Source organism: Triticum aestivum, chromosome 3B, assembly GCF_018294505.1.
Source record: "Triticum aestivum cultivar Chinese Spring chromosome 3B, IWGSC CS RefSeq v2.1, whole genome shotgun sequence".
NCBI classification, from domain to species: Eukaryota; Viridiplantae; Streptophyta; class Magnoliopsida; order Poales; family Poaceae; genus Triticum; species Triticum aestivum.
Window position 1 is genome coordinate 254013179 of NC_057801.1, and position 8385 is coordinate 254021563.

Sequence of the window (8385 nt, forward strand, 5' to 3'; positions counted from 1 at the left end):
GGCCAGCAGCCGAGGGGTGTTTGTCCTACTTTATAAAGCCTTTATGAGGGCACAAGTTTACAGCAAACAAGGCAATCCGGCCATACAGTTTTATAAACAAAGGTACGTAGAGAGACATGTTATATTATTGTTTAACATAAGAAACATCGTTCAAAGAAAATAGTCCTGCTATCGGTTCCTTTCTTTGGGTTGTCATGCTAAGCATGATCATGAAACCTCAGCTCTGATCAATGTGGGAGGAAAATACTGAGGATTTAGTTCGGGGAAAGCTTCCAAACTCTCACTACACCACGACACCACAATAACGACATGCATCTGTTGGTATAAGTGTACATTACCGACACTTTATCTGTTCGTAACAATACCGACACACTAATTGTTGATGTTGTTCTCGTCTTTCGATGATCTGTCTGTCGGTAATGGATGACCGCTTTGCGGACATACTATGTGTCGGTATAAGTTTTTTGCTATTAGATCATGTGTCGGTGTTTCTTTGGGATAGAAAGAGTGTCGGCGTATGTTTGGTCCTGGTCCACTTACTTCGGGCCATGTGGGACAAGTTGCACGCGAGACACTCCAAGCCTCCCGGTCCGCTCAATCCCCCACCCCCATCTTATCCCTTTCTCCCACGCCACACTCCCACCTAAACCTAGGTCATCTACCGCCGCCGCCGCTGCCCCTTACCTGCCTGCCGATTTGCTCGCGCCGCCTCCTCTCCCATCACCGGTGGCGCCTCCAGAAGCTTCCTTCTACCACGTCGTTCTTCCCCACGGTCCAAGCCCAACGTGCCGCCTCATGTCTGCAGTAGTGGCGCCCCTCCTCCGCCCGCAGCAAGGAGTCAAGTCGGCCGCCGCAGAGGAGCCGCGCCACCAACCGCCTGCATGGAGTCGACCGCCGCTGAGTAGCCCCGCCGTACTTCCTCAAGATCTAGGCCGTTGTAGGTAAGATTCATGCCGATGTGCTCACGGCTCTGCTTCTGTGACTACCGGCAGTGCCACCTGAAGGTTCGATCCAACCTAGGGTGACGCCTTCCGCAACCGAGGAGCCACCCAGCCCTCTACATCTAGAGGTTCCGCCCCACCATCCCACTTCCATCATTGGCAATGGCTCCCCTCTCCCCTTTCTGCTTAATAGGTTATTTCTCGTTTCTCCATGAATGTGATTGCCCATGAATCTTGTTGGCTCAACGATGAACTGAGCAAGATGATGTCAGTTCGTTTGAGATTGGAGATTTCAGAGTGCTAACCATCCATCACTCATTTTATAATTAGGGTAAATTAAGTTTTTAGTTGATTTCAGGACAGATTGAAGTATATATATTTTACTAACCGGTGTTACATACTATCTTATTATATGTTTCTGTAATTTTCGAGTCCTGTCTACATTGTTTATTCACTTAGCTATGTTGCAACTCTTCATTCTCAATTAGTACCATCATGTTATTATAATGTTGTTTCTGTTGTTGTTGATTTGGGATGTATTCTGCAACATGTTGTTTCAGAGAATGGTTTCTATAAGACTGCCCGACAATTAGTAGATTTGTGCGCCATGCCTTGGCCTGGGTGTTTCGTGGATTCAGCGAGATGCATTATATTTCACTTGCTCTTCCGTGGGTGACGTGCCTATCTAGAAACATGCTACTGGTTTTAGTTCAGGCTAGCTTCCTTCTCATAAGTAGAACTTTGCAATTGATCTCAACTTTAATGAGGTTTGACTATTGCTGGGGATGTTCTGAAGCTCATGGACTCTATGCTTGTAGCTGAGCTCAACCTCTCAGGCCTGTCTCTTATCACATTTATATCCAGCATTCAATCTCAGGGTTTCAGTATTTACTAATTACTACTACCTTTGAAATGATTGGGTCTCAGTCTTCCTATTTCCCTTTGCATGAAGAACCAGCAAGATTAGCACTCTTGATGCTAAGAATTCACCTAAGATGGCTGGAACACTACGCGGACCGGTTCGGCATGCCAAGACTGGCAAGGGTGATGTTGCGCTAGTTTCCTTCATTTAGAAGAACAATGACTTGTCTTCTGCTTTCCTACCAAGAACACAAAATGCGCCACATATCACGAACTGGATCCAGTCCCAAAGAAGTACATGTCACTAGACTAAAATGAGTGGTTCTCTCTACGACTATACTAGGAATTGTGATTCAATTACGTACTGAAAAGTAACATGCATCTAGTTAATTGCATTATGCATTATAAGCACATGAATCAGATGGCTGCGTAATTATATTAGCATACAGTGTTCTCTATCAACAATTAGATCAGTAATAGAAAAAAAGAGTGTTCATTCATTGTTTTCAGACAAAATGTTTATACCATGGTTGGTAATGGTAAGGTTCCTTTGTTACTTCTCAAAGCAACCACACCTTTTGTAGCTAAGTGTACTAATCAACCGAGCCAAAGGTGAATTTTATACAAATTAATTAATTGTTAGTATGTGAAACCTATAGCAGCTAAATTCTGCTTATGCTAATAGTCAATACGGCACTTTGATATTGATGCTGCATGCCTGCTGCCAATTTGATTCTGCATTCAGTACTATGTGAGTGAACTAAGAAAGTGTTATTTCTTTTCAGGCTAGTAAAGCATCATTGTGCACTTCTGGAACAACTATCATGGAAGTATGGAACTAATGCTAGCAAAACTACCCTGTGTAGTCGCCTGAGGAAAAAGCTGAATTTTATTTCCCTGCCCAACATTCTTTTGGAATATCCTTCGTGCCATGTTTTTTCGAGCCAGACTACATCCTGTTGGGCAGGGAAATAAAATTGTACGCCGACACACAGATAAAGATCTAGCCACAAAGATAAGTAAGTTTGTTTCTAATCTACTACATCTTATATGTTCAGTGGTACGAAGGGAGCTTCTATATATGCAAATATTCTCAATTGCAACATAACTATTCAGTCAAGCTACTGAACTTGCTGACAGGAAAATGCTCAGGGTTAACAACTTGAAAATTTTCTAGTTAACTAAATAAGACATTCTGATAGTTTAGAAGTTTTGTTGTTTCAGCCAGACCACATCCTGTTTGTGTCACTCCTAAGTATACTAGACAGAAAGGCACGCTCCGCCGCGCCTGGCTATAGACACATTCTTCGCGTACAATTTTAGGTTCGCTTGGGTTATGCACTATTTGTGGTAGCGGGGTGGAACCATCTATGTGTAGGGATGCAAGCGGGCACGTATGCATCCGTACGTGAAGCAAAAACATAGCAATTCTCGTTGCTTTAATAAATTACACCTTGAACATTTTGTGTTCACCTCAGTCCAGACGATATATCTGGCGTGAGCTGGCATGTGCACATGAACTACACACAACGCGAGCCACATGCCACCCCAACGACATGTGCATCAGCTGCCTCGCAGCCACCAGCAAGGCAGTGGCGGTAGTTAAAAAAAGACAACAAAAAAGGTAAGACGACCCACTTGTCAGCCACTGTATATTTGCAGATGGCCTGAGCTTTCGCCAAGGTAGCCACGGTTAAACTTGTAGGGGATTCTCGAGTTACACTAAGAACAGAAGTACACCAGTACCAGTTTGTTTAGGCCACTACAACACTCCGGCCATAGCGGGTGGATAGGATACAACATCTCCAGCGTTGATCGCAGTTTCAACTAGCAGTTCAGTTACCTCGTAATAGTTATGGTGTAGTAAGATTTGGGTTAAACATTTGTTTGGTACACATTTTTGAGTTAGTCTCCAAATAGAAGTTGTTGTGTACATCTTAAGCTTTCCAGAGAGTATTTATTTGTGGTTTTTTACTGGGTAGTTTGAGAGCAGCGATCTCCTCAAGCTTGCTGTCCAAAAATTAGTAACTCTATTCAGACATGATATAGCAAAAGAAGCAATGCATTGATACTTCCCCTGTTCCTTTCATGTTTGCTTGCTATCTACTACATATTAAACCGTCCAAAATAGGATCACCAGTCATGTCAGGAATGACATTGTATTATTACCATACTTCAACTACTGATTGTTGGTAATTCTGACAGCTCTATTATTTGCATTGCTAATATATTCTGGTATATATTTCAGATCCTATGCTACTTATTTACATCACAAACTAATTTGTCATTTTAATGTTTTATATGCTGGCATATGTTTCAGCTTACATCCAGATTTGTTTTGCCTTATGCCTCTGTTTTCGAGTCGTTCGACTAGTCGCGACTAGTCGACGACTAGTCGATGAGTCGCTGCTCCAGGTTCGACTCAAACTCTCGACTCGACTCCTGGCATGAGTCGAGCGACTCGAGCGACTAGTCTCGACTAGTCACGACTAGTCGCTCTTTCTGGGTCGAGCGACTCACTTAAATTGAGCCCAACTGTTATATGGGCCGGCCCATCTCCCCTGGAAACGTAGATCGATCATCCCCCACCCCCTCCCCCGATCGAACCCTCTCCAGCCGCCACCCCTGGTTGCCCCTGCTGCTGTTCTGCTCGTCCCCTCCTATGGTGTGCTCCTCCCCTCCTCCCCTGCTACTGTGCTCCTCCCCTCCCCTGGTTGTTGTTCCTGTTGTTGTGCTCCTCCCCTCCTCCCCTGGTTGATGTGGCTGCTGGTGTGCCCCTCTCCTTGTTGCTGCTGCTGCTGTTGAGCACTTGTGCTCCTCCCCTGGCTGTTGCTTAACTCAGGTCGACTCGTCGCCATGTCGACTCATCGACCATGAGTCTAGACTAGTCTAGACTAGTCTAGAGTCGCCCCCCTGAGCGACTCATCGACTCATCGACTCGAAAACATTGCCTTATGCAGAAACTACTGGATACTTTACATCAAGATTGACCAAGTATGTCCCTTGTTGCTTCAGACATTAGTTATCTTCCTGTTGTTATTATACCAGCTCCATTGGTTTCTTAAAAGGTGACATGCCCTGATGGATTTATTACTCTGTAGAGTGTGTAAAAGTTTTTCATTTTATGCCTATTTGGTGCTTTTATCCGAACAGGCAGTAATTTCTTTTGCAGGGGCAAATGGCAGAAAATAGCATGGTTGACACCTTTTGTTCATACAGAGGTTGATGTTGGTTTGGTGATTGAAGAGTTGGTCTCTTCCATAATATTTTGTAGTGGTCAAGTGATCAGACATTTGGTCTGTTAGGATCTTAGCCATCAAATTTTGCAACTTGTCTCTGTATGTCAATTTATGTATCTCCTTGATGGTTGTAGCTAACTTGAGCGAAGAAAACAAATGAATCTTTATATATGTTAATGTATGATATGGATGAATGACATTTTTCTATGAATAGGAGTGCAATTGTTTGTATATGCATTGTGTACCGAACATGAATGAAATATTATGAATGTGATTTAATGTAAAAATACTGTGTATTTGCATTAGTGCTAAAATGTAGAACTGTGGCAGCAAATGTGTCGGCAGAAGTATTGGGTGTCGCACTTTCTGTCGGCATATCACTGACAGCTTAACTATCGGCATAACAATGGCCCATTGCTATATCTGTCGGGATAGCACATTGTCAGATGATCTGTCGTTGTTGTAGCGTCTGTCGGTGTAGAAATGTCTGTCGGGATAGATCTCATCTACGTTGTCATAATGTGTGTCGGCGTAGATTTATCTGTCGGTAAAGGCCTTTCCCGGCAGGACTATAGGCGACACCTCATTTCTGTCGGGAAAAGTCTTTACCAACACTAAATCTGTCGCCTTAGGTGACCTATGCCGACAGATTGTTTGACGCTGCTTTGCGTGTTGTGGTGTAGTGTCTATGGTCTAAATGAACCCAAATTTTCACTTCTGTTGCGACCGTTTATAATCTAAAAGTGGCCCATCGTCGGCTTCTACCCCCTTGTAGATGCTACATAGGGTGTTTCTCTAATAACAAAACAACCCTTAGCCGATGTCTCGGTGCTCGAAGGCAGTTGTGTTGGTGGAAACGAGGCAATCAGATATGCGGGCTTTATAACTTTCACTTAGTCATAGGAGCTTAAAGTTGGGAGGCCAGCAAGTAGCCCCCCGGTTAGTGTTCGGCGACAGCCGAGGTCAAGCCGTAAACACTTCGGCCAATGTTATGAATGGCCCGTCATTTAATACAGTCATCAGACCGCTGACCAGTTTACGCTTATTGTGACAGTCAGTTTTCGGCTTTCTCCACTGAGGTGCTTAACCATGCGAGCTGGAAGCACAATCGCAGTGGTTCTTCCTTTGCACACCTAGCCAAACAAAGCGGAACGTAGGAGGCAAGCACAGGAGCTGGGCAACCCAACTATTGACCGAAGACACAATTCGAAACTGATGCATATATAGCAATATCTAAGAATTTTTGCCGCATCTCTAAAGGTGTTTGGCGCTGCAGTGCGAGACTTGTGCGGAAAACACACAAATAGTTAAAAAGTGCCATAGGATTGGATAACCAAAAAACGTCAGTAAGAACTCATCGTCCGAACTAGATCAATTGTTCGGTGCCAATCAGAAAATTGGTCTTAGAAAAAAATTGTGCTTCTGTCGTGCTTTAACATGACACACCCTATCTCAAGACTTCAAGCGGGTCATCCTACGGCTTCAACCTCCTATCCCGAAGGCGGAGTACTTCTCGTTAGGCCAGTTTAGCAAACTTTAGCGGCTTTGAGAGAGAAATTAGGCTCCCTGGCTATTGACCACACACTCGTGTCGAAGAAAGGAGTGATAGAAAAAAGACTTTGCAATGACTAAGAAGAAGAACACTTATTATAAAACAGCTCACATAAATGTAAGAGCCCCCGAGTGACTTGGGTAAAAGAATTTTATGTATAATGATTGTATGTACCAAAGTACTTATATCATATATGTGTTCACCCGAACTTTAAACGCGTCTTAACCGACCGTCGGCTTCTCCCTCTTCGGCCAAGGGCCGAAAAGTGTTATGTACTCCACCTGTCGAGAATATCGACGGTGTTTCCGATAACCAGGCAATTAGGCCATAAGGCTGTAACAGACAAAGTGCGCTCAGGGAACTTATGCTATATTACTGACAAAGTGTAAGAAGCATCTTTGAAGAAAATAGTACCTCCACCGATACCTTTCTTCGATTGCTCATTTTTACTTATGAGACTTGTGCAATAGATTTTTTGTACTCATGAGTTCCATTGTGTGCTGACCATCGTTGAAAACAATAAGAGCGCTATCTTTCGGCTTCACCCAGTCTGAGGTGCGAGCTCGGATGACCCGATTGTGACAATCACAGAGGTGCTCCCTTTACTCCCTAGCCGAACAATCGGGAACATAGGGGTAAACACAGGAGCAAGGCAACCTAGCTTGCAAATCGCTTAAGTCAACATGGTGCATATTGTGGCGTAATACACGAACAAGGAACGAAGCCGTACAAGTATAATCATTTGCAAGAGGAAAGGCTTCATTAAGGAAGCCCCCAAGTAAACAGGGTATTTGAATTTGTGTGTCACAAACAAAGTTTGGACAAGGAATTTTTTCACAAACAACTTTTTGCTAAAAAAGTATAATGCTTGGTCGGACTGAACAATATTTAAAACCGAAAGTTTTTTGAGCATGAAAGCGACTTAGCTGGTTAATGTGCTCGGTGTTGATGACGTGATTCGGGCTTGTGGCGGGACGAGACGCCCATTGATCTGTGACAGATCCGACAAGGTTCGCAGTCCTCGGCATGGCCGAGGTCCCAGCCCCCAAACCAGAGGTGTTCGAGCAAGCAGTTCGGCACTCCGGAGTTGGCCGACAGTGTGACGCCGAAGTCCCCGGCATGGGTTAATGAAGTGATAACGAAGCCCCGGCCCAGCCGAGGTGACGTGGTACGTCGGTACGCCGAGGTGATAGTGCTGCCCAATCCGGATCATTTACCTGTGCACATGAAATAGTGCAAGCCGGAGATAATAGTAATAAAAAAATCATTGCATAATTAATAATTTATGCAGAGTGAGTAATAAAAGAAACATGGCATGTGCGCCGAGGTCGGCTCGATAGCATGGCGGCGTTGTGGCGCGGCGATGTCAACCTAGGTCGGCCAGCCTTAGTGACGGCGAGACGCCAGCTAGACCGACATCATGCACAAGTGTCGACAAAATGTCCCTGCAAAAGTAATGCAGTGCAAAACAACAAAAAAAATTCTGTGTGCAATAATTTTAGGAGCTAACATAATAGTTAGGAAAAATAGCCAAACAGATCCGTACAGTACTAGAAACGAGAATCAAATGATCTTTGCACGATGATTCACTAGTACGTGAAGTAGTAGCACTAGTAGTTTAATTAGTAGAATCCACCGGGTGGGTATAGGTACCGTGCTATACAAAGTACTCGATCAGGTTGGTACTGATGTCTGCTGCCGCCGAGCTGAGTTCGGATCCGACGTAGTGTCGATGCAGATCAAAATTCTTCGGATGATAATGTTCGCACAGTCCGATGATGATGGACATCAG

The 8385-nt window shown here is 44.2% G+C and overlaps 1 long non-coding RNA gene across 1 annotated transcript; it reads left to right on the forward strand.

The window, feature by feature from the left end:
• The first annotated feature begins 607 nt into the window (after positions 1–607).
• LOC123069588 (uncharacterized) lies at positions 608–5248 on the forward strand. The gene is made up of 2 exons (XR_006432652.1): positions 608–2821; positions 4975–5248. It is a non-coding gene; the product is annotated as an uncharacterized lncRNA (long non-coding RNA).
• The last annotated feature ends 3137 nt before the right edge of the window (positions 5249–8385 follow it).